Genomic DNA, 26,135 nt, shown 5'->3' with positions numbered 1-26,135 from the left:
TATGATAAACCATTAAAATGTGGCACAGCTAGTAGAGGGCTAGACACAGCCACTAAAATAATCCAGGAGAGGGATGGTAGCCAAGACATACTAGCTCTGTGACATATTATTCTTTAAATACTCTCTGATGCAAAATTCTTACGTTTCTTTCCTTTCTCTCTTAGCTTTTGACCTGCAGGATGGCAAGTGGCTTATGAGCAAATTACAAGCTTCCACATGCTGTTGGAGAGGTGTTAGCTGGTATAAATAACAGGGGTTTGAAGAGCAATTACAACAGTCTCTGATCTGTGCAGTAAGGAGGCATGCAGTAAACATGCCTGGCAAGTAGAAAGTCCAGTACTTTCCTGGTTTTACAAGCACTATAGAGTAGAAACTAGTGCTCAAAAAGATTTATCTCAGGTCAGAATAGAAACCCTGCTCATCCACACTGAACAGCTGCATAGAATGAACTTGTGACTACATTGGAAGAGCAACCCAGATATGTAACATTCTTTGAGACACACAACAAATTAACAGCCAGTCCACACTGATGGTTAAGTCAACGCAGGCTGTTGAATGTATTCTCTCTACTTATGTCCTTTCAGGGCAGCAGAAGACTTGCAATGATTTTTTTCTTTATATTTACATATTTTTAAGCAACACACAGGTTTTTTAGTCTCCACCATCACACATGGAAGCCTTACTCTTAACAAAGGCTGTTACCTGTACCAGCTCTGCCACTGTGATTTGGTTTTGTGATGATGCCTATTAGGAACTGTCCTAAATTGTATTTACAAACACCCCAACAAGTTTTGCATTTGGTAAGGAGATTTCTAAATGCAAACCAACATCTCAAAAGTGACAAGCTAGTTACATACTCAGGGAGTTCTGAAGGACACAGAACAACACTTCTCTACTGTGCAACCACCACCAGCACCATCCAAACAACTATTATTGTCATTCTTATTCAGAGTCACAGCATCAATTTCCCAACAAAACATGTCATTATAGCCTGCTACAATCTTGGCACCACTAGATTTTGCTGATATTATTTTTGGCCTGATAATGAGGGCCAAGGACAGCTGTAGCACACTCCTGATCTTGCTGATATTGGTGACAGGACCCCAATCTGTTGGAATGCGAGATGGAAGAAGCCTTTGCTACCCACAAGCAAACAGCAGAAAATGAAAAAGAACGGAAAAGCCCATCCTATCATATATTTTGGGGGTCTTGGCTGGACCAGTGTAATCAAATATGAATATTACAGTGTAACATTTTAATCAAAATACAAAATTTGTAAGAATTTCCTTATAAGAGTTATGGCAGACTTCCATTCATGCTCCTGGAAGAAGGACTAGTCAGCAGCATGTTCACACTGATACACTGTAAAGTGCTGTGGCCAGCAAAGGGTTAGTAGGACCCTGTTCACCATATGTTCAGGTTGAAATATCCTGTAAATAGGAATGTGAATCTGTTTGTAAGGGCTCTGCAAAGGGCTCTGCAAAGATGAGGTGAGAGCGATGCTAGACAAATGTGTTTATTCTTTAACCTTTGGTGGGGATTTGTGATTATTTTTTTTTTTTAATGAATAGCAAGCAAACTTTGAGGCTTTGAAAAGGCTGCAGTTTGAAGCATAGTTTCCCTTCCCAGAAAGAAGTGTAAGAGGAACAAGTACCAGTTTGTCAAATCTTGGTGTTCAACCATTCCTTTATTCCCCAAATAAGGCACTTCCTCAGAACCCTACATAGGTCAAGGCTGCTGAACATATTTTTCTAACCCATCTCAGATACATACAACATGCAAATCATCCCTAGAGCTCATAGAATTAAGAAGACAATAAATGGCAGGACAAGAATGCCAGCAACACTGCAAAGTTTAGCCGCTCAAGGAATATTATCCAAAATATGCCTCATATTAACGTCAACAAGCTCTACTTAAAATCTAGTTCTAAACTTTCAGAGGCTTGTTTTGATCAACAGTAATTAGCATTCATTCATTAAAATTCATTATTTACAAATACGCATGTTATGAAAGCAAGAAAGTACTGCACATAAAAGGAAATAAAATATTTCAATATGGAAGAATATTTGTATTTGTTGTCTACGTTTGACTTTATATTACAACTTTATTCTGTTATCTTGTTTAAGCATAGTGTTTGCAGCACACCATATAATCAGACATCACAGCTGTGGGAATCTGCTTCATTGCTACAGATTTACCCTGTGGCTCTCTACAAAGACTTGGGAGTGTAATGCCAGGATTTGTTCTACCCAACTGCTCTGTTTGACAAAGATGATACTCTTGTGACATGTGAGCCTAATAAAGAGATTTTAGCAAAAAGATTGTTTGTTTATTTGTTTATTTATTTAGCCTTGGATTGAAACATTGCTTTGGATCCCAAATATTTTTAACGATTATTTTCATTCTGGTCACCACTTCCAGGTTTCATTATGAAGAAATTAAAACTGGATAGTGCCTTTTACCTTCTGATATCTCAAAAAGCCCCACATCCGTAATTTTATTAGAAAAATATTGGTTAGGGAAATATATTCTAGTTTCCTGAAAAAAAACTGTTGACATTTTTACCATCTACAGTGATTATGTAAAGTTCTTTAAATCAAGTTTTATCTGGTTGTAACGGATTTGGTAGTCTGTCTACTATCTAAACAGCATTTTAACCTGTATTCCACAATCTATCATCCTTTTACAATTTATAGATTTTTAAATGCTATTTTTTAAAAGTATTTCTTCACAGCTTCTTTAATTGGACCTGTACTATAGTGTTTACTGCTTGCTGAAAGTAAAAAGTAACAGCAAATAAAGGTGAGATAAAACCCTAATATTTAAAATTTCTCATAAACTGACTTGAGATGAACATACCTCTGTAGGCATAGTAGAACAGTACATCATTAGGACCTCATTTTGAAGGACTTCGTTGTTTAATCTTTGAATTTCAGTAAAATAAATTATGTTTATATATGCCAAAGCAATTATCCCATCAAATGAAGGTGCTTTCATACAGCTCAAGTATAAGTAACAGTGGTAAGCTTTTCATATTTTTAATACAGTTGGAATCATTAATTTTAGTAGCTATTCAACAGGAAAGAAACACTTCATGCTGCCATTTCCAACATCCTTAAAGTATTATTTTTAAAACCACCTAAAGAATTCAGAAGAGGGGGCACAATTCTCTGTTGATTACATTTTATAAATTGCTATAAATTTTTTATAGAAAGGAATTGCTTGCTATTAAATACTCCAGGGTTTTAAAGTTATTTCTATAGAGCTATTTTTAATTTATACACACACACACACAAAAATAGCTACATTAAAGGACGCAGCAAAGTCACCCAATTGAAAGTTAGCACATGCCAGAATTAGAGAAGCCCAAGAAATCTTCCCTCTATCTGTTTCTATGTGCAACGTCTCTACTGCAAATAGCACCACAAACACAGGATACCATTATGGAGTTAGAGATTGGATCAGAAATGCTGGGGGAAGAATTAATGTTCAGTGGGAAACCATAAATCTAGAAATTTCTAACTTTTGAGGGTACAATGACAAATCCATTGGTTCTCAATTTACAATACTGTGGTTTTTTTAAGTGAGAAATTAATAAACAATCAGATCATACTGTTACAATTCTATTTCCTTAGCTACTTCCTTCACTTCAACTGTCCCCACTGCCACTGGAGGACCTCACAGGTGTCAGACTGGTGGGGCATGTGCACCGGGCAGGAAGCGTGTGTATGGGACAAGAGCCCAGCAGCTTCCCCTCAAACTGGGATTGCTACTCTGGTTCTGTGTTATGTGCTTTTTGTAGCATGCAGTGTTACTGCTGCTACTTTGGCTAAATTAAGTTTTAGCTCTTCAGAGTGTTTCATATTCATATATTAATTAGGCTAGATACCATAATTTTCTTGGGGAATACAAGAATGTGGAAGAGAAACAGCAACTTGTAATAGATCATAACCCAGTTAACTGGAATACACGGGAGAAGGAACTATGACTTTTTTGTAAACCCAGGGGCTTCCAGTTAAATATCAAACAATTCCTATGAAAGTCAATGACATTAGACATAGTTTATAAAAAATTTAAAAAGTCTTCTCCACTGGAAAAGGGCTGGGCAACCCCTGTCAGCAAGATGTTTTCTGCAGGTATTAACTTCACTTCAAAAAATTCTGAGCAAGTTTCCGCATTCCACACCAACTGTTACATGCTCTTGCAGAAGAACAAAAAAAGCCCAGACTGTGAAGATCAACTGCATGAAAACCATCTCTAGCTGAATTCCCCCCACATGCGGAGCATGCCAAGACCTGGCACAGTAGTCAAGTTGCGATTAACATGTACCATGACTGCAACTAGATTAAAATCAACGTGAAGGAAAACTGAGTTCAGCTGCACAAAGCAAAGTGCCCTATCACATACTGCACACCAAGGAAGAGCACAGTGCAGCCTTGAGAAAAGAGAAGTCAGACCTTTAGTTTTATGAACAGGAGTATGCATAAGATTAAGATGTAAAAAAAAAAAAATAGCCTTCTCCCCCTTCTTTTCCCTCTTTTCCTCTTTCCTTTTTTTCTTGTTTTGCCTTTTCTGTTCTAATTTATGGTGTTCTGCAGAAGACAAAAGCCCAGAAGAACTCAGTACACTGGCACCACGCCTGGAAAGGTGACATATTGCACATATATTTTTCATATGTTTTCAGAAATATCTGTGCGGTGGTTTCTTTGCATGAATTACTGTACAAGTTTGGCAGAGCAACACCCCTCCCTTTATGCTGGGCAACTACACAAGGACATTCTGCCTTCAGTCCCTGCTGAAACTTCCCACAGAAAGAGACTCCTTCAGAAAACCATCCCTTGCTCAGAGCAGCTCTGAACTATTCTTGTAACTGCCATCAAGAGCTTGAAAAGTAGCAGTGGGAACGTACTTATTTATAATAGATTGTGACCCAATATGAAGCAAAAAACAAGTACAGATTTCAGGGTATAGTTCAAATCACAAGCAGAGCCACCAAACAATACAGATCATGGATACAGAGTTCCTTATCTGAGAATTATCTTATCTTATCCTTATTCCTAACCTGCCTTGATGTGTTAGCATTAAAAAAAGGCCTTTCTTGAATAATAGTTGCATCCAACCTCTATCACCCAGATAAAAGATTTTTAAGCAAGTGAAGTAAAATCTACCTGGACTTGAACATTAATCTAAAACGTATCTGTGTAATTTTTTCGCAATTCTGTATTTGTCCTACTGGCACTCAAGTTATCTGAACACTTGCCAGGTTTCATCCAAAGACATTGTGCTTTAAGGCAGCTTTGTAAGCTTGTTCAAGTGCAGCGCTGACACATGACTGCATCCTCATGGACTCCACCTTGGAGCTGGCCAAGCTGTGCCGGGTCTCTACAAGATGCTGCAGACAGGCTGAACCCTCATCACACAGCTGCTTGGTTCCTCAACTCATGGGAAGGTGTGAAATGCTCATTTATTCAACACAGTAGTTCAGAACTTACATTTTACATCTGCCATTTTGATGCAGTGAGTACAAAAAAGTAAGTCAAAAATCCAGCACTGAACATGGGCATTTAGGAAATTCTAAGACTCAGTTTCTGTTCTTTGAAAGTCTGAAAACACATTCTCCTGAAGGAGCTTGTCTACAGTTTTCTTTGTTCAGTCCTCCTTCAGTTCACACTCCAGATGCTGGAGATCTCTCTATATATATCCCTCTACATTTCACTTAAGAGCCAAGATTGATATTGTTAAGGATATTGCCCTCTAATCTGACAGTGAAATTGAAAGCCACCACTAAGGTGTCTGAAGGAGAAAACAAAGTTAGTGTTGTAGTAAGTTTCATGAAGACTTAGTGGAGTCTAAATTTAAGTGCATGTAATGTCAATGGCTTTTTCCCCAGTGTCCAGGATTTTTATCCATAAATGCATGAGATCTGAAAGTTCTTGTATTAAACCAGTAAGAACAAATGCAATTTCCTTTTTGAAGTTCAGCTTTATGAATCATTGAGTTGTGGTTCAACTACTGCATAATACCTGTAGACAGAAGACATGGCAGACATAAAAGTACTGTTTGTGTCTCCTCAGCTGTCCATTAAGACATTTTTTCTTCTAACCGTTGGAATTATTCTTCAAAATCAGCCTAGAAGCCTGTACTTTCATATTTTTGTGTATATGCAAATCCCTTTTCATTGATGGCAAATATTCCCACCCAGATCAGTCAGTTTTGGATCAGACAGTACAGACCTCAGCAGATACATCCTGAAGGCAAGAGAAGAACAGTCAATGACTTAGAGCAATGGTAGATCATACCCTTTACAAGCAATAAGGAAGAAGACGGCTGCAGGGTGTAGGACTGCAATCTGCAAGGTTTGCATGCTCCTATAACATGATCGCACGTGGAGAGAGCTCAGTGTATGCTCCTGAAGCTCCAAACTCTCTCAGACTCATTCCACCCTGAAACCAGGCTTTCACTCCCAAGTTCTGCTCATCCCACTAGACAGTCCCTTCCCAGGCAAGGAGCCCAGTTCGAATGGCAGGTGCCTGACATGTCTTCAGGAGAAACCACCTTCCTGCTTGCCTTCCCCTTCAGAGCCATCTGCACAGACACAGGAAGGAGACTGAGGAGTAGGAGGTTTTTAGTTAACACACACAGAGATAAAGCAAAGGTAATGTTTCTTTCCCATGTGAAGATGCTTCCCATTTTCACATTTGCTCACACTGAATTTCATCTGCTATTTTATTGCACAGTCAATCAGTTTTATTTGCTGTACCCTCATAAGCCAGGTCCTGTATACCTGTTATAACTCTTGGTATAACACTGGATAATTTAAGGCTCAGGAGAAAAATAAGAAAAATATTTAAAAGTGTCTCTTTTCTGAGACAAGCTTTCCTAAGTGCACATGAGAATGATGGATAACCTACACCTACTGCATCCAGTGTCAAGGTCAGAGTGCTGAGGAACTAGCCCACAGCAGAAAATACTGCTCTGAGTTTTATTTACTGGGACATCGTAGTTACTCTACCAGTTACATCTTGCTATACTTATTTACTGTGCACTCTTTCTATTGCTTTATTTAATCTTCTTCATACTGATAGCTGTTCCATAGCCACTAAAGGTCAATATTAATTTTAAAAACAATATTGTATGAAACCAGCCAAATGAAATAAGGAAAACGTATTATGTCATCACCTGTACAGCTCTGGATTTTAAACTGTTGGAAACAAAACCAATTTATTTTTTTCTCACTAAACCAGCACCTTTGGGCTCACCAGACATAACTATAGAAATTGTCCTTTTTTGTTGTTGTTTTGGCTTTCTGTTGCAGCACTGACAAAGCCAGGGAAGTGTTTAATAATGAAAAAATACAAATTAGTGCAAGTATAACTTTTTTTTTCTCTGACATACACCTCTTTTGAAATTAGTCTGTACTGTAGAGTTTGCAGTCTCTGTTTCATCAGCATCATACAGGTATCTGAACACCCTGCCTTCAAGGAAGTAATTTATTTTCCTGAGTTGGCATGAAGTGGTTGTTAGAGGAACCCACCACACAGCAAACAGAAAAAGGAAAATTATGTTGACCTAAGAAAACAAAATAGATCACAACTTGTGTATAAAGAAAATTAATTCAAGACCCCAAACAGCTGAAAAACAGATTTCAAGTCTCTGTGTGTGTGTATATGTATATATAGGGATTGTTGGGCCTCCCTTCCCCCTGCTCAAAACACTGTATTAAAATAACTCCTGGCATGGACCAGCAGAAGCCAAATCAGCCAAAAGAATTACTACTGAGTGAGACAAGAGCCAATCTTTGGTGAAGCATGAGAAACAAAAGTGGAACAACTGGACAAAGTGATGGGCAGAAAGCTGGTCTTCCCTTCAGACTGCATTTTTTTTAAATTTTTTGTTGTTGTTTGGGGCTTTTTTACAACTAGAGATGAATAAAAACAGTCTTTGTTCATGGATTCACTGTGAACACCATCTGGCCATACAGATTTTTATATATAATTATCATTAAGCACCTTAGACCCATTATATCCTTATCCAGGTGGTACACCACAATTTTAAAGGATCAGTGCTAGAATCACTGACAAAATGTATATTCATCCCCTCCTATTCAGCCTTTCTTTTTACTTTCCAGCACAGATACTGCTAATCATGTAAATTTGGGTAGTTCATAGTTGAAAAAAGGCTTCAAAAATGAAATCACAGACTTGGAAAATCTATATGAAATAAAACAGAACCTGTGAAATGTCTTGTGCTGACAGGTTATTATTACTATTAATGGGGGAATAGGGGAAAAAAAAGTACATCTTATATCAACCCTGGACTATATCCCTATTAGGCACCTACTATAGTCCTAAAAGATTTAGGACAGGACATAGGGATACTGAGAGAGGCATATTGTTCATAAAAATGTTACAAAAATTAGTGTCTCCACAACAACTTCCTCAGTTCACCATGCCCGTAACAGCACATCCACCTCTGGAGACATGACACATGATGGTACATGATAGACCAGGGTCACTAAAAACATGGGCAGAGTTCAGAAACAGACCTTACATGAATCCTGTCAAAGGTTTATCACTGTTTCAGAGAGGTAATATATTCCTCATTCCCAGGGAGATTTATATTTCTTACTAGTGTCCCAGTATCTAAAGCACCACTCGGTCTAGCAGAGCCAAAGCTAGCACTCTACATTTTTCTGAATGCACCTTGATAAAAAAAGTTGACTGGATCCAAATAAAATCATTTTGGTAGCTGTGGACCCCAAAAGGCAGTAATAACTGATTTGATACTGTCCTGAAAAGGCACGTCATAACTTTTGCTGACTTCATCGAGAACTGCCCGACAGTGAGTACAGACTCTCAGTGAGTACAGCCCTACTTTTTCCTTACTGTTTACATCAACACTTCTCTGGAGAGCATCTTCCAGGTGTCTCACATGGCTGGTCCTGCTCATGAGGTGGTGCACTCCAAGTGTGCCCCATGGAGGGGCAGTGGGGCCATGGCACTATCAACCTTCCCTGGCTTTGGCACTACCAACCCTCCCACAGGTGTTCAAACAGCCACATTGCTGAAACTGTCAGCCACTTCGGGGTATTCTAGTTCACAAGTACAAAATATAGAAAATTTAAAACATGGCAGGGAGAATTCATACCAACATATTGGCCTCAGCTTGAACAGCAATTTATTTACACAGCTGAGGTAGTGTAGGTTAATGTTTCCAAAGGAAATATGGTATAATTCAGCCCAAATTACCCCTTCTTTCTAACACCATCTTCACAAAGATGTGCAGTTCTCTGATCTGTTCTCTCATCTGGAAAAATGCAGGGAATACTTATTTAAATCCTCTAGAAACTACATCCTTCCGCCATTTACCCAAAATGCAGCCCAGGATGTCAGTGATGTCATTTGAGAAATAAGTTGGTTCTGACAAAACCATTTCTACCTTCACCTCCTGCAGCATGCAGGATGCCTAATGGAGACAAAACAGAAGTTGACTGGGTGGGGAAGAAACAAAACCTTTATCAACAAGAGCAGAGGACCTGGTAAAGCTCCATCTGAATTTTTCACTGATAAGTCTTTATTCCCTAGAGATTTTGCAATTTCAATTTCCATTTTGAGAGACAGACATTAATTTTCATGGTATATTAATAACCACTTTCATATTAGGCTTATTACCAGTGTTTGCTATTCTTATCTGGCTTGAACAATATATGTTTATATGCAAACAAATATAACAAGCAGCCACATTTTGTAGTAACTGGTTTGATGATCTTAACGTTTTGTTTTTCTATAAGGAGGAACATACGGCACTAAGAAAATAAGTGCACCATTAAAAACATCCTATGCATAGTAAAAGCAGTGATTTTAACACATTCTGACAATTTAAAATCCTATTAGAGCATATATAGCCAAAAATACCCATTTCAAACATTTAATTGTTCCAAAAGTAAATAAAGCAGATCTCATTCTCCTCTCATGGCAATTTTCAGAGACGTAATTCTCCTTACTTAATTGAAGTCACTCCTGATTTATATTGATGAGAGTGAGTGAGAATTTGGGTCCATTATTCTTACAAGACAAATTTCCTGACTGGGTGACACTCTACTATTACGGCTCACACTGAGTAGTCTATTAGTAACCTTGATGACTTCAATATGATTGACTCATATTTCAAGTTTAAGATTCAAGACTTAAAACTTCAAGCTTTTGAATTTCAAGAACAGCAACTGAATGCTGAGACAGAAATGCTCTAACAGATACAAGATATATTACATATATTTTTATATATTTTTGTGCAGAAGTAAATTACACGCTAAGGGACTGACATACAGCTTTGCAAAATGCTCTTTTGTGCTCCTTGTCCTTGCAGGACTCAAAGCTCACTGTGGACTATGATAAATTGCTTCTGCCTTTCCAGGTCAGTGGAGACCTCCTTCAAACACATGCATTGTCAGTTATAGGACTGAATCAAAGGTAGAAACAGAAGTACCAAACAGACCTCCTATCACAGCTTCTGTGACCACAGGGGGTTATCACAGAAAAAACAAATCTGCTTTTTTTTTTTTGCCCTTTTTTTTTTTTTTAAAGACATATGGCATACTACAAGAGTCTACGTTTCCCGGTTCAGTGGAAAGTTCTCTAAATCATGCTTTTGTTTTCTGTAGAAAAAAAATGAGGAAAACAAAAAGATGATTATGCCTCTGTCATCTACAGTCAAGTAAGCAAGTCCTCTGTGGTAAGAGACAGCAGCTGCTCTAGATGTTTTGAACAAGAGCTTCCTGAGAAGCAAAGAGGAAATGAGACAGGCCTTGGCTGTGAAGAGAAAGGCAGGGCTTTTAGTCGCAGGCTCTGTTGCTAAGAGGAACAAATGTTTCTGTCCGTGATGCCAAATATGAAAAAGTTTGACAAAATACAAAGCCCTGAAATATCATATTCAAGCAGTTTAAAGAAATATTTGTATTAGTTCTAGATTTACCTTTCAAGATTTCGATTGTTTATAATTTAGGAGCCTTAAAAATGTGTCACAAGTACCTGATACATAGCTAATATGTGTCTTACTCACTGCTCCTAGCCAGAGGAGCAGCTGCTTTTTGCTCATTTTGCAGGGATTTCTACTGACAGGTGAGTCTAGGGCTCTAGAATCGGGCAAGACAAACACGAGCCCTCCACACAGGTAATTATGAAGATAGGAAGTACACAGTAATTTGGGGAGAGCAAACTAGTGCATTACTGCATTACCCTTCCTCCTCGGAAACATTTCCTTTAGGGAAGCCTCCTATTGCTTTTGCTTTTCTGCTTTTCAACTTTTGTAGGCAGAAAACCAGACACAGTTACATGCAGGAGAAAACTGCACTGAGATGTATCATGCTTGATTTGTTGATGCTGTCATGGAGTTAAATACCCATTTGCTGTTCTTTGCATCTGATTTGTTTGTTAAAAAAATGAAGGGCTATCATTCTTCTAAAATAATAGTCTATTTAATAGGAGACAGTGGTGTAATTTTATTTTCTTTTTAAAAATATAGCAACAGCTATGCCTGCCTATACTAGCATAGAATTTGTAATGATTAGAACCCTTTTTTCACACACTCAGCTTCCAGTGAGCATCAAGGGCAGAACTGTGTTCCAAGGACAGGTGGTAGTATCCCAAAATTTCTGATTTGGAGCTTTCTGCTTTTCCTTATGCTTCCTAATCTTCTGAAGGAGAAAACAAAACCCACAAACCTGGAAGAATGCAATTGCAATAGGGAGGACTTGAATGCACTGAAAGTCCCTTAAATCCCTTGGTTTATATTCTTATGTAAATAAGCGTGAGGTACATTCTGCTTTTTCTGTCTTGTCTTCTGTCAGTAAATACATCACCCCAGTCCCCACCAACACTCAGGCTACAGCAAAATTCTCTTTTCAGATAATCAGTTTTCATTTTCATCAGAGTTGAACATTAAGCCTGCGATACTGTATCCTGTCTACAAAACCACCAGGAGCTGATTCTCCAATTTGTTTACCTGATGCCTGCACAGCCCTTTGGAGGGGCTCTGCAAAGCACAGCACACACATTGCTATATGGTTTCTAGTCATAGCTTGAGCACTAATATATGTGTATTTATCTTTTCCTGTAATTCATTCTACATTCAGCCCAGTTTTTAAAGTGTATTTGTAGTCGAAGAACATAGAGTTAGACTACTAGGCTTTCTGCTCTTGTGAGCTAAATGTGTTTTGGCTGTGAACCCCAAGCTGACATTTGCCTATGTCACACAAATGCTATCTATCTGTCAAGATGGGCACCAGATTGTATTTTGATAGCTACCGCGTCGGTGGAATACTCTCAGCCAAAAATATGGGTGTCTGGCAGCTTGTTTCTCCTGTGTCCAGTTCACAAAATTGTCAGCATTTACCCATAAATCTCAAACTTTGATAATGTATTTCAAAAGCAGAACTAGATTTTGAGTAATTGAACTAGCACATAAGCAGTTTTCTGGACTGTATAGCAGGCACAGAGAGAAAGCCATTAAACTAGAATGACCAGGCAGGACTGGGACTGGTTTATCTGATGAGGGTCTGTTGGGTTGGTTATTTCTGTGTGTTGAATTGGATGCAGATGAATTTAAGGTATTTTCTTAATCTAATGTGTTTAATTTAAGACATTAATCCAGTAAATGGAGTCCAAAAGTACATGCGAATGGGCTATGATTACTGTCAAATTTTCCAAAAGCAAAATTAGGCAAAAGGAAACACAGCTTTTTGTTATAAATGGCTCTTAAAACTTTTCAGAGTACTACCTATCACAAGGACTGGGAAGTTTCTAGTTAGAGCAAAGCAAAAATGTCACACTGAAGCCTTGAGATGATGCTGTTTTACCCATTAAAGTCTTCTGGTGATGGAAGAACAGTGATTCTTCTCATAATTTGTCACCATGTTAATATATGACAGTGGTAGCCTCCTGCTTCTTATTATAAATATATGCCAAATGTTTACCATCAGCCATTAATTATGAAAGTGATCAATCAAAAAAAAAAAAAAAAAAAACACAAAAACCCTTTGGTTTACATTTTCATTTTGCCTTCATTCACTCTCAGTATAAGAGCATATGGTATCCTCCAGAGTAAGGCTACTATCTGTTCCCAGTGTCTTGATTAGAAGAAGTATTATATCAAGGTACCAAAAGAAAAAAAAATTAAGGATAAAAATAAAGAAAAACAAAGTGCTCAGTTGAAGTGGATATCCTTTCATTATTTATGATGGCCAGAAAATTTATTTACAGTTTCTGGGTGAGAAGGCGGCAATGTCAGTTGGAAGCCAATTTTTAAAAATAGCAAAAATCACACTCTTCCTTTTAATATCTTTCCTAGCATGAGAAATCCTGCAGTTATTTACACTAAAATAAATTGAAATGGAAAAACTGAAATAATTTAAATTTTTCCCCAAGTACCCCTGTTCCTGTCTGAAAGTTCAAGCAGAGGCCAAAGCCATCAGGGATCCAGGAATATACATCCACATATTTAGGAATCTCAGTGCATATTTCATAGAATTCTTGAAAAAAACATACACATAAATTGGGGTTTAGTTACGTACAAGAATGGAGTATGGAGCAATAGTATGGCACTAACTCAAAGCAAGCACATGTCCCCAGTATTTTTGCAATATTAATTACTATAACAAATCCATTTTCTCTGCATCAGAGGATACCAACCTATGCCTTTTCACTGAATCACAGAACCATCTAGGTTGGAAAAGACTTGGAAGATCATCTAGCCCAACCATTAACCTAACATTGACAGTTCTCAACTCCACCAGATCCCTCAGCGCTGGGTCAGCCTGACTCTTAAACCCCTCCAGGGATGGGGACTCCACCACTGCCCTGGGCAGCCCATTCCAACACCTGACAACCCGTTCTGGAAAGAAATGCTTCCTAATATCCAGTCTAAACCTTCCCTGGCGCAACTTGTCCTATCGCTTGTTACTTGATTCAAGAGACTCGTCACCTCCTCTCTGCAACCTCCTTTCAGGTAGCTGTAGAGGGCGATGAGGTCTCCCCTCAGCCTCCTCTTCTCCAGACTAAACACCCCCAGTTCCCTCAGCCGCTACTCATCAGACCTATCCTCCAGACCCTTCACCAGTTTTGTTGCCCTTCTTCGAACACGCTCGAGTAATTCAATGTCCTTTTTGTAGTGAGGGGCCCAAAACTGAACACAGTAATTTTGAACTGCTTGTGCCCATTAGCAGCTCCTGGGCAGCTCCTATGCCAGGGCTACAGCACGTGATGGTGGACTGGCAGCAGGGCTGAACTGACACAGTGGCTCCTGCTTAACATATCACCTCTGCTGGAAAAGAAAATGACCCAGAGGAACTTACATTAGCAGGATCTCTTAAGCATTAGCTTTCTTACCCTTGTACCCAACCTAACCTCACATGAAGCAGCTGGTGTCCTGACAAGCTGCCAGCTTTTTCCACCTATGAGTTATCCCTGTATTTCTCCTTCAACCAAATATGTGAAATGCAGATCTCTTCCTCTGCAGGTTACAGATACAGCCAAACCCATTTCACACTGCATACCCTGCCTAGGAAAACGGCAATCCCAAACCAAAAAAAAAAAAACCAACCAGTGCTGACTCATAACATTCATCACAAACAAACGAAAAAGTGAACAAGCTAAAGCTGTATAACCTCGTGTCAACTTAGTGCTGGTAAGGCAGATCAAACCATTTTTGATTCAGTATCTCTAATCTAAGTCAGCGAGCACAGATGTCGTCTAATACGTCAGTGAATCAGACTTTGCAGTTCCTTCTCCAGGAGGCTGACACATAGCACCCCAGGGAAGAGTCTAAAAGAAGTAACTGTAAACTTTAATACACTACCACATTAAGTGGCATCTGTGCTCCCTGGCTGGGCTTGTTTATTTATTTATTTATTACAGCATTCTAATGTTTGCAGAACTACGTGTTAAAGGAAATTCTTTTCTTTTAATCTAATTGAACCTAAATAGCACAGCTGCACTTGAAATTGGCAAAATTTGGGTAATTTCAATATTAAAGCTGCCATTTGTTTGCATTCCTACAGCTTGGTTTTATGTTACTTGTTTATCTCAGAAAATTCAGCATTCACTTTTTCACAGAACATTTTATTTGCATTGTCTGGCTTTGGTTGTTTTGTGTCATGGGTGCAGCACAGTTTAAAACTGAGAATTTCAAGAGCTCTCTGGAATCAAGGGCAATGGAGGATTCTCCAGTTTAGCAGAGCACAGTTAGACCCATAGCTACTACCACTACATTTTCCATCTCTAAATGATGTATCATTAAAGCAGAATATGTTTTCAGGCTTTTAAAGGCACCATTCAAAGCAGAAGTTACTTAGCCAAGGCATCCTCAGGAGTACAGCTGTGGAAAGGCAATATATCTTGTACCATCCCATTGATCATTGTGCCTCTTCACTAGAATTTGAGACAGATGATGTGCATGAAGATCATAGCAGTGTTGAAGAGATTTCTGCTCTTATTCCTCTTAGGCAATATCTCAGAGACTTTATCATCTCTGTAAACTGAACAACACTAGAGAAATTCTTTGTCACCTACCATGAAGTATCTTTGTGCCAGCAGTGCCTTCAGTGGTACTTCAAAACTCCACATTCAAACATGCAGAGTAATTCTGTTTCTCTTGCTACATGTGGTAAAAAACATTGTTCACAAAGACAAGAAGTGAGATTGCTCCCTGAACTACTACTTCATGAAAGGACAACTGGTCTGAAGATTACAACATCAATTATGTATACAGCACCAATATTATTTTTGAATTCTCTCCAGTACTCTGTGAATGACACCAATAACAGTGCCATGTGTCATTTCAATTTGTTGTTCCTTTATTATCCGCCTCCATTTTCATGGAAAAAATAAACCATTTCCTAAGGAGCTATGAGAGGATACCAAAGTATGGAGAAAGCAAAGTTGTTCACCCAAGCTGACAGAGTTGAAGCCAAATGTTGGTCTTTAAATCTGTCTTAAATACCATCTGCTAAATATCCTGCAGTGCTTCCCATTCTCTCCAAGGTAGCACCTTCATGCTACATGTTTCCATTTTACAGAAGTGTACTTGACCTCTAGGATCCACCAAAGTGCAGCAAATTACATTAATTTGAAATTTATTTTCACTATAAACAGATTTTTTTTAAAAAGAAATCAACATTTCCTGCTCTAATTTTTAACTACTTCAAAACAATTATTTATTTCTTGGTTATTTCCTGGTTACTTTTAAGTCAGATCAGTGTCTTTGAACCAGTGTATAAGCGTTAATGCTTAAATTATGAGACAGGACAGGACAAAAAACTAGCATCTTTGGATGTGCAATGAGAAGGGTGCAAGGGAAGAGCACTTCCACTGCGACCAAGACAACTTGCATTGAAGCCTGATCCAATGCACTCCATGTACCCATATTTCAGGTATATCTTCCAGTACATTTTACATTTCAGCACATATTATATTTCAGTAATATTTAATGTACACATGTGAAAGAAAAGAAGCTTTGATGTCAATGACAGTGACAAAAGAAAAGCAAAGTCTGCATTTCCATGGGCTCAGCTTTTTAAAAATACTTATGAAACAGTCACTGGTTTATTCTTTTTAGCTGAAAAAAACATAAAAGATATTTTATACAATGTTATCTGCAAATGGGGAGCTAACCCACTGAGATTAAATGATTCACCCAAGGTCACATAAAGGAGACTTTGGCAGAAGATAGAAGTGATTTTTGATCTCAACCTGATTCCAAAAGGCCATTCTCACACCTTGGGCCCAGGCAGCATTAACACAAACAAGCAGGATCGGGAATGGAAAAGCAGGAATTACTTTGTGTACTGTAAGAGCTAGCATTGGCCCATGAAATCACTTTATATGAACATTAAGTGTATAGCTAGAGATATTTCCAAGCTGACACTAATGCAACCAGCAATATCATTCATAATCTGAGCTGTGCAAAATACCCCAAGAATAAAAAAGTATCTTCACTTAATTTTAGCTTGCGCATTTCATGATATGAACCCAAGTCTTTTTTAACAGAAAAATACACTTGAAGTTGAACAATGTTGCTTAGAATTTTTTTTTTTAACATTAAATAGCAGAGAGGTTTGCAGAGAAATCTCTGCAAGTGGTTGTCAGACTTAATATGCAACACAAAAGAATAGCAAGTACTATGGGTTTAGATTCCTGGTGGTTTTTCACATTAATTAGATGTGAATCTTGTAAATTATTCAGCGTTTTTTCAGAAATACGTTATCCAAAGAGAAAATGGCCCTGAAATTAAGGTAGAACACTAACCGTTGCAAACAATTAATATAAACTCTGTGTGACCATGTACGGTACTGGTGTTTTCTTGTGCACAGTGTGGTGAGTGGTTCTTTGATATGGTAATATAGACAGCAACAAAAGCAAGTGTCAAAATAATCTGCTTAATAAAACCTTTTCCAGGAAATCTAAAATAAAAGGTACTCTCCAACTATATGATATAAATCAAATTTTCTAGAACATGTTCATTACCATGGAAATGAGAAGATTCTGTACCCACAGTTACCTCATCACTTCCAGTAGGAAAAATAACTAACATCTGCCATCAGCCCTTTCCAGGGGAAGAAATGTGAATTGTCTTTTAGAGTTCTTTTTCTTACCACTCACTCAAACATATGTGCACATGGACACAAATACAGAGACACTGCTGTAGGTATATCTAAGCAAAGACCAGTCAGAGAAATACACTGCAATCCTGACAGTGGTTAGTTCAAATCTTCTGCAATGCTCACCTCTCAGAAAGGCTCGTCTCCTCTTAGATAGGGATGCCAGCGAAGTAAAGCGTAGCATTTAGCCCGGAATTTCATTGGCTTTTTGAAATAGGACAGGTAAGCATAAAAAAACCCAAAAAGTAAAGAACTGTCTAAATCAACAACCACCATATAAACAGGCTATTTATTGAGATATATGCTTCATCAGGGGGAAAACAGGCAAACTGGTGACAGAAAAGACACACATTTTTAAATGCTCCTAGAAGAAAAGCTGTCAATTCTGCCCAGTGAAATTCCACCTTCTGAACAAAGTTAGATAAATGGTAAATTTTCAGAGGTGGGTTTACACTGCTTAATTTAATGCACCTAACAACAACTGTTAAAGCTAGGGAACTAGCCTTCCTGGGGTTCTTGCAGAGAGGAAGAAAGCAGACTCTCCAAAGAATGATTGGAAGTGATATGCTGACAGATTCTTACCTGCAGGTGGTGAGCCTGGGAGTGCTTTTCCTTTTAACTGCAAGGGTTTCACCTCCCACATCGTTCAACATTCACTTATTCACCACTTTCCAAAATCAATATTCCTCAACTTGGAGGTAACTGCCTGGTTTCCTAAGGAAGTTGTGTGCACCCTTTGATATGAAACAAGTTGTTCATGTTGACAAATTCAGCAGAGGTCTCAAAGCACTGAATTTCTACAAATACTGTCAAAGCACATGTCTAGGTAAAAGAGAGTGCCCCTACTACACTACATGCTGTGGCACGAGCACCAACTTTCTTAGGCATTAAGGGATCCATGCACAAACTCCACCTCCAAAGCAAACTCATAAGAATCCAGGGTTTGTTTTTTGCTGTTAATAAACCCAGTGCAACCAACAGAGCTGGACTTTTCCTCCACAAGGAGAGGAAATACAAATCAAACCTCAAATTAAACCTGAAGACTCTGTCTTGCTTTATCTTATAGGTTCTTTCTTTTCCTTATCATTAATTTTGCCTTTCAGTTATCTGGGATTATTTCTTTCAAACAGTACTGCCTATCTGAAGTAACACAGTCCAATAAGAACTTCAATGCCTATTTCCAAAGAACTTCAATCCTAGTGAATATAGGTTTACTTGACAATAAAATGTCTCCCAGCTAACCTTAAAACTTGGAATGAGAGCTTGTTAAGTTGTGATTTATTTTATATGGCAGTTCGTCTTAAAAAAAATTAGAAAACCGACCCTGGCCAGGTGAATTAACAACATTCAGTTCAAAACCTTACAAACTGCTAAATTTTGTCTTCCACCAAAAAAAAAAAAAAGTTTTATCTAACTCAGTTTGGAACAAAACCATCTCCTCTCTTTATCAGTCTACAGAACAAGCCAACAAAGCAGTAATGTAGCTGAACAAATTGAAGACATTTTCTTAGGAGATTCAATTTTCAGTTAATATCTCTTCTCTCTACCCTGCATATGCTCAATAAGCAGTTGAGGCCAAAGACTATAATGGCTGTGTTTAGCATCTTTTGCCTTTGTCTTAAGCTTCACTTCACTTGCTCCCTTGCAAGTACATCTGCCTGCTTCTATCATGAAGACATCCCCTTTCAGAAAGGACACAGAAAAGCCATTTGTCATCCCAGAGGGGCCTGTATCTGGTATCTAGCACTGTTCTCTCACTACTATTAGATCCCAGATTAAGTGCAAGTTATCAGCTAACACAAATGATTTTTTTTTCCTTCACAGCCTGTGTCTTCCTGGAGCATGGTGAGAGGACAGGACTCCTGCAGCCCTTCACTCCCAGGAGCTGTAAAAGGACTCGACGTTGGGATGCTTTATGGTTAGAGGCTTCTTTAGCTCCATAAAGCTGTAAATGTTTTTACCCTCAGATTTCCTCAGCAGCTCCTTGTCATGTTCTTTCCTGTCAGTATTGCTCAGTTTGTTGCTGTCTGGGGATGGGTGAATGCAAGAGCTTTCTACTACTTTTCAAAGTTTTCCTCCTGAGTGAAAGCAGATTCCCTTGTCCTCCTCTGACATTTCAGTAGCTTGAGTTGAATCTGGAAAGCCTCTGAAAAATTGGTTCATTTCAACTAATCACTCAAAAGATTGGAAACTTTTTGAGGATTATCCCAGACCGCAGGGTTTAGCTTTTTCTCCTCGGTATTTGAGACTTTTTTCTCCTAAACAACTCTCTTTCCCCTTCCACCTCATCTGTTTTCTTTCATCTGAGCTCTGCAGCAAAGACAAGCCTACAGCTTCCTCCATTCCTATGTGCCATATTCATTTCCAGAAGGAACCCAGGTACTCTGGTGTTTGTGTTTAACAAAGCTTCATGTGCTCTGCCTTGGAGGGAAGCAATACTGGTAAAACCTCAAAGTGGGCAGAATTTGATTTTTCAGCCACCCCCACAAAAGTCCAACCAAAACAATTATCAGCAGCAATAATGCAAATCAAAGAAGCTGAATTAAATTGTTTATCTGCTGGGAAAGACTGTTACATGGCAAAACATTGCTTGCTTCCTTTACCTAAGAAAATGCCCACTGATGGGCAAAACTGTTGAATAACTATTGATTTTTTTTTTTTTATGCAAAGAATTAGGGATAAGCATGCATTACTAACCCCTTAAACCCATTATGAAAAATTATTGTCTTCTTACAATCCAAATAGTTGGAGGCCTAATTAAATTGTCAATTTCTTTTAGCTGACATTCAATGTAGAGGCCTCGAAGAGCTGGTAAAGAAAATACCTTGTCACCCTGCCAGAAGCTCGTGCTGCTCAGCATGTCCTGTTATATGTCTTTAATCAGGAATGATGGCTGTTATGTCCCTTTTTATAAGAGAGTCAATGCATTAGACTACCTGTGATTTGGGCATTAGTCTTGACATTGTGGGATGTCAGATACAGGACAGCCACATACAGTACACATATTCAGGTGAAAACAAGAAGGGGAACATGGAGAAAATTGCCTAAATATAAAGGAGCTACTATCCACCTGGGTTTCTGCCTCACTTCACTGATCTCAGAGGGGCTGAACACTGCACAGGACAGTATGGAATTTGCCATGCTACAGATCCTTATTATACTTTTAAAAAGAAGGATGATTAGGCATGATCCAGGTTAAACTAGAAAGGTTTGTATTTTATTTCCCATATATGTGGTTTAGCAGAATCTTCCTTTCCCCCTCCTGACTGCTACACATTTACATGAGGGGATAAGACCCTTGATTTAACAGCAGGGCTAATGACTGACAAAATGAGGTTTTTCTATCAATATTCCAAAGAAGATGGGCTGCATCAGAAAACATGAACTCCACCCTAAATGTCAAGATTTCAAAAGCTTTCAACATTTTTTACTTAAAATGAAAGGAAACCAGAGATAAAAAGAGTAGGATCTGGAGATTATATTCAGGGCAGGGATCTGAATCTGTTTCCCCCATAGCTTAGTTTGAATATCCTGGGCTGTAAGCTAGCGTCTGTTCTGAGATCTTCCTCCTGTCAGTTGATATGTTTCCACAAAAAGTTTTCATTTTGATGAATTTGCCAAGGAGACAGTTCTGCTGAAAATGCCCTTACCAGGTTTGTATTCATCTCCATGGTAATTCACATGTTTCTAGTTTCCATGCTGGCATTTTTTTGTGCATCCATCACTAGTACCTGCTGCTACAGAAATAATTCCATCTGATCCCAAAGTTGTGATGCTCCTGAGTTACCATTTGTGCTTCAAAAATCAGAGCTCTTCTGTAGCAGGAGTCTGAGAAGGTTTAGCTAAAGCTGGAGGCGTGTGATCTATCACCCTTTCTGAGTCTGATGTTGGGACATGCTTTCCTGCTGGGCTCTGTCAAGCACCAGTGAGTGCACCAAGTAGGCTGAACTATGAATCACGGCATGGGAAATAATAATAGTCAAGACTGTCCAGTTTTCCATCTGCTCCAAGGGCTCAGACAGAAGTTATACTGCAGAAGCAGCATGCTGCTTGCTGTTCCACAGTGAGCAAACAGCAGCTGAAGACACCACCCAAGCCTGTTACCTAAGTTCAAACAGAAAAGAGCTGTCAGAAATTAGGAAGGATAATGACACTCTCTGCACAGTTATCACATAGAAAGGAAAGGATAAGGTCCGAGCAAGAGTGGCAAAAAGATCACAAAACAAAATACTGCAAGAGAAGGCAACTAAATTCCACCTCGGCTGACCCAGCTGCTTTCCCAAGGTAGTGACAACCCTGTTTTTCTCCGTGTCCTTCCTGTTTACCCTTTTCCACATCCCATTAGACAGGGATGTGTAAACTAAACTTCAAAGCTGCACCAAACACAGTCTATCTGCCCACCACACACCCGTGTACCTCTGTAAAAGGGTCAAGTTCAACTGTCATACAGAGCCCTCTCTTCCACACAACTTCTACTGGTATTCAGGACTGATTAAACACTAGTTAGCAGCTCCAGGAGCTAGGCAAAGCAAATATGTCAAGGCTAAAAGGCTTTCAAATGCAGTGAAGATGTGTTAGAAAGTGTCCAGAATTGAGCAAAGAGCACCGTCCATCCCTTCAGCTTTGCATGTTGATTCAGAACTTCCCAGAGCCCCTTTCAGACAAATTACACCTTGTACCCAAAACTGTATTTGGAAGTTTTACAAGTGGATATTAATCAACATGTCAGCTAATGTTGAATCACTGACTTCAAATCAGAAAAAGTGCTGTGCTCCGCACTTCTAAAGGATATTTCCAAGAGCCTTAGATCAAGATAAAAAAAGCTAGAATATTTTTAACTGTTACTGTATTTTCACTGCTAGAAACTAAACTGAAAGTTTGGTGATACAGTAAGAAATTAAATTTATAAATGCCAAGAAATAATAAAAACCAGGGAAATAGGTACCCATCCAAGAATTCTGCCAAAATAAACTACAAAACCTTAAAATTACATTAAGATGCTTGCAACTAGTGTAGGAATATAATGTATTCTCATGTGAAGTTAACTTAATACATGGAGAGCAAGAGATCTTTCTCTCTAAGCTTCATACCAGGCTGAACAAAGATTTGAAATGAGTAGCAATTAGCAAGCATTTTTTGCTTTTAACAATCCTCTTCCCTCCCTCTAAACATTCCTCTTCTAAACAAAAAACTAAATTATTTTGACTGTCAGATCACACACCACAGCAAGTCAATAGAAATGTTTGCTTTCCTCCATTATCTTGCCTTCTACAAAGTGTAGTGATAGGACACTGAATTCACTTATGAAAATAAATGCATCACTTTTAAATGTGTGACTAAAGCATAAAGAAGTTTAATAACAGACACCAGCAAAATATGCAGTGAGGGTTTAGTCATGCACTTTGATACACATGAATCAAGAAGGCTCTTTCTATAGGCTATTACAGCAAGCAGTGTGGTTATAAGTTGTCAAGCCTTAAAACACGGAATCAAGGCCCCAAAACAAAACAGACGCAGAGATGATAGGAGTGAAGAGTAAGAGAAGACACAAGACATTTGCAGCAGGATCAAACAGAAGAAGTTGCACTGCGTTAGAAGGAGCCTCTGTTTCAAGACAAAATATGTAACAATACTCCGAGGAATACAAAAAAGAAAGGCCTGGCTTTTCTTCTGTCCCATTTTACTGCAAAAGTGCCACCAGCATACAATTCAAATCTCCAGACTTTTCTGATATGCATTCTGGCTAAGACTGACACTAGTAGTAAGACTACTTTGAGCCAGACTGGAGAGCGCAGCAGTATGATGTACTTGCAAAGCTTATGAGCAATAGCAACCTACAAACTGGGACACTATTGGTATTAACTCTAAGAAATGTACCCAGGCAGACACAGGCTGGTAGGTTAAATAAGGAAATGGCATTCCCTTCCTCTAGATAACAGTGGTGAGGACTAAATGCAGCATTTCTTATTTAAATTATATACAACTTGTATCTATAAGGGATTTTGGAAGTAGGCCAGTAACAAACATTAAAGCATTAGGCTCATTTATGATAGCTGATAACTGAACTGGCAGTAAACAGTACAGATGATTAAAGGCATAAAGGTTACAGAAACATTAAGGATATACCAAGACTACATTTTAATTTTATTAAGATTTTTGTGAACACCAGCTTTATCAAGGGGACCAATTTTGTGCATTTCTTTTAGCATATGCCTAGACCAGCATATGTCTGGATGAGACAAACACCATGATCAGAGCAAATAGACTGTAGATTTTACAGGGACATGTGAATCGTATTGTTTCAAAGCCATTGTGTTTCACTCAGCATTACAAGTTAAGAATACAAGAGCTGCAAATAAAACACACTGCAAAATTACTTTTCTTGAGCATAGCTGTATAAATCCCTGGGCTATGATTGCCATCTCTGGAAACCATGACCAGTCTGATACAGCCACAATATCTCAGCTAGCAGTTACTGAGCACAGCCACATACAGATCTGTGCCATTACTTTGTGAGACCCACTGAGATCCCAGTGATTTCACACAGATTGTGGCCCTCCCTTTCCTCCTTCCCCTGTGAGCAGTCCTCAAGTTGGGATTTTCACAAAACAGACGTAGCAGAAATGGGCAGTGCTAGGAAATCAGTGTTTCTGTCACTCTTAATGTAAGTCCTGAAACTACACGGTCTTTTAAATGGCAGAGAAAAACAGACGGCAGCCCTCATTCCCAGCCTGAACAGAGATGTAGGTGTCAGAGCATCTACTCTGACCTGTGGGGGAGCAAACACTCTTCTGGGCATAGGCACCTACATCCCTTCACAACCAAAGGAGAGATACACAGGTGAGCAAATAAAAATTAATCATTCATTAAAGTAAGGCACCAAGTCCAGCCGATTCATATGGAAAAGGAAGCACATACACCCATAATTTGGTGAATTAGATGTTTGCATCAGCAGGTCCTTTTCAAAGACCTGTAACTGTCTGACCATCATGAACACAACATGTTTTTCACATCTACATGTCTGTCTGGTGAAGGACCCAAAGCAAAAAAGCAGCATTCAGCACAACAGCAAGACATCTTGGTGTCTGGGAGGGATGTTAATATAGCATGCCCATTACTCCAATTGAACCTGCTAGATTTATCTGAGAAGACTTGTATTCAAAGGAAGATCACTCAGGGAACCAACCCATGCCTATTCCACTGAGCTAATAAAAAATAGGTCTGTGATTCCATGACCATATTTGTTCCATTCAACCTCTTCCAGGTGTTGTGGCAAAATAATGTGACACCTTTTCTGAAAAAAATGGCAATAATAAAAAATTAAGTTATATGCTCAAAACCCCATAAAGCACCAAATATCAGAAGCCAATACAGAATGCATAATACCTACTTCATAGTCCCACGCACTGCCTATCCCCCTTATCCTGCACTTCTCACTTCAAAGAAGCTTAAAATACCTCCCTGACTGAAAATAATTTCCAGACTTTGCACAGAGATTATTTCACCCATCAGTAAAAGGCAGTCATTTCTGAAGTAGCATTTAACAGAGCACGGCAGCCTGGAACAAAAGGTGAAGAATAACTTATTTAAATGAAATGTGGGAGGAAATCTAGAAAGGCAGAACTTTCCTTTCAAAATTAGCTCAGGATATTGCGTTTAAAAAAAATCTGCACGTTGTGAAAATTACAACAAGCCGTTGAAAGAACAAGATCTGAGATGTTTCACGAGTTGATCAGTCCATCTCCCCCCACCATCCTGATATAGAAACTGCATATTAACTCCACTGCTGAAGGGTTTTAGCTAGAAAGCCACCAACTGCAGCTCAAAAGCATTCCTTGGTGACCCCTCATCCAACACTCACTTAGGCTAATTCAAATAGCCTGAGGAAATCAGACAACAGGCAATGCGAAGTATAACAAGGCTGTCATTTATATGGGACTTCTTTCTTCCAGCAAGTTCAAGGCTCATCTAACAGATTTGCCCACCCGATCATGAGTTTGCTGACCTGAAGCAAAACCCCATCGTTTCTTTTTGGGAAGCTATTTGTCATGTTGAAATATGCCCTGGATTCTCTCTAACATGTCCCTCTCAGCGTAGGTGTGGGAGCACACTGTGGGCAGCTGTCTGGCCTGGGAATCCTTCCCTTAATAAATGCACTTACTGCACACAAACAGCATTTCAACAGCTTAGAGTCATTCCCATCTGTCTGGATGGCATTTTTCCCTGCACCCCTATTAACAGATTTTTACTAAGGTATACAGCTACCAGGCTGTTGAGGGACTTTGCTAGTCATCCCGTTGCATACAGAATAAGACATTTCTATTAAAGGCACTCCCTGTGCCAGGAACCAAGGGTTGCTATCACATCCTTTGAGACTTTCTCACACCTGCTATCTAATGTAAAAACCACCGCAACTCAGCAGAGAAGAGGAAGGTACAGAGCTCATGGCCACTGCAGGCGGGCAAGAAGACAGCTTGCATTGCCT

Source organism: Strix uralensis, chromosome 16 (assembly GCF_047716275.1).
Source record: "Strix uralensis isolate ZFMK-TIS-50842 chromosome 16, bStrUra1, whole genome shotgun sequence".
Lineage (NCBI taxonomy): Eukaryota > Metazoa > Chordata > Aves > Strigiformes > Strigidae > Strix > Strix uralensis.
The sequence above is the reverse complement of the archived record's forward strand: the minus strand, read 5'-3'. Positions refer to the sequence as shown.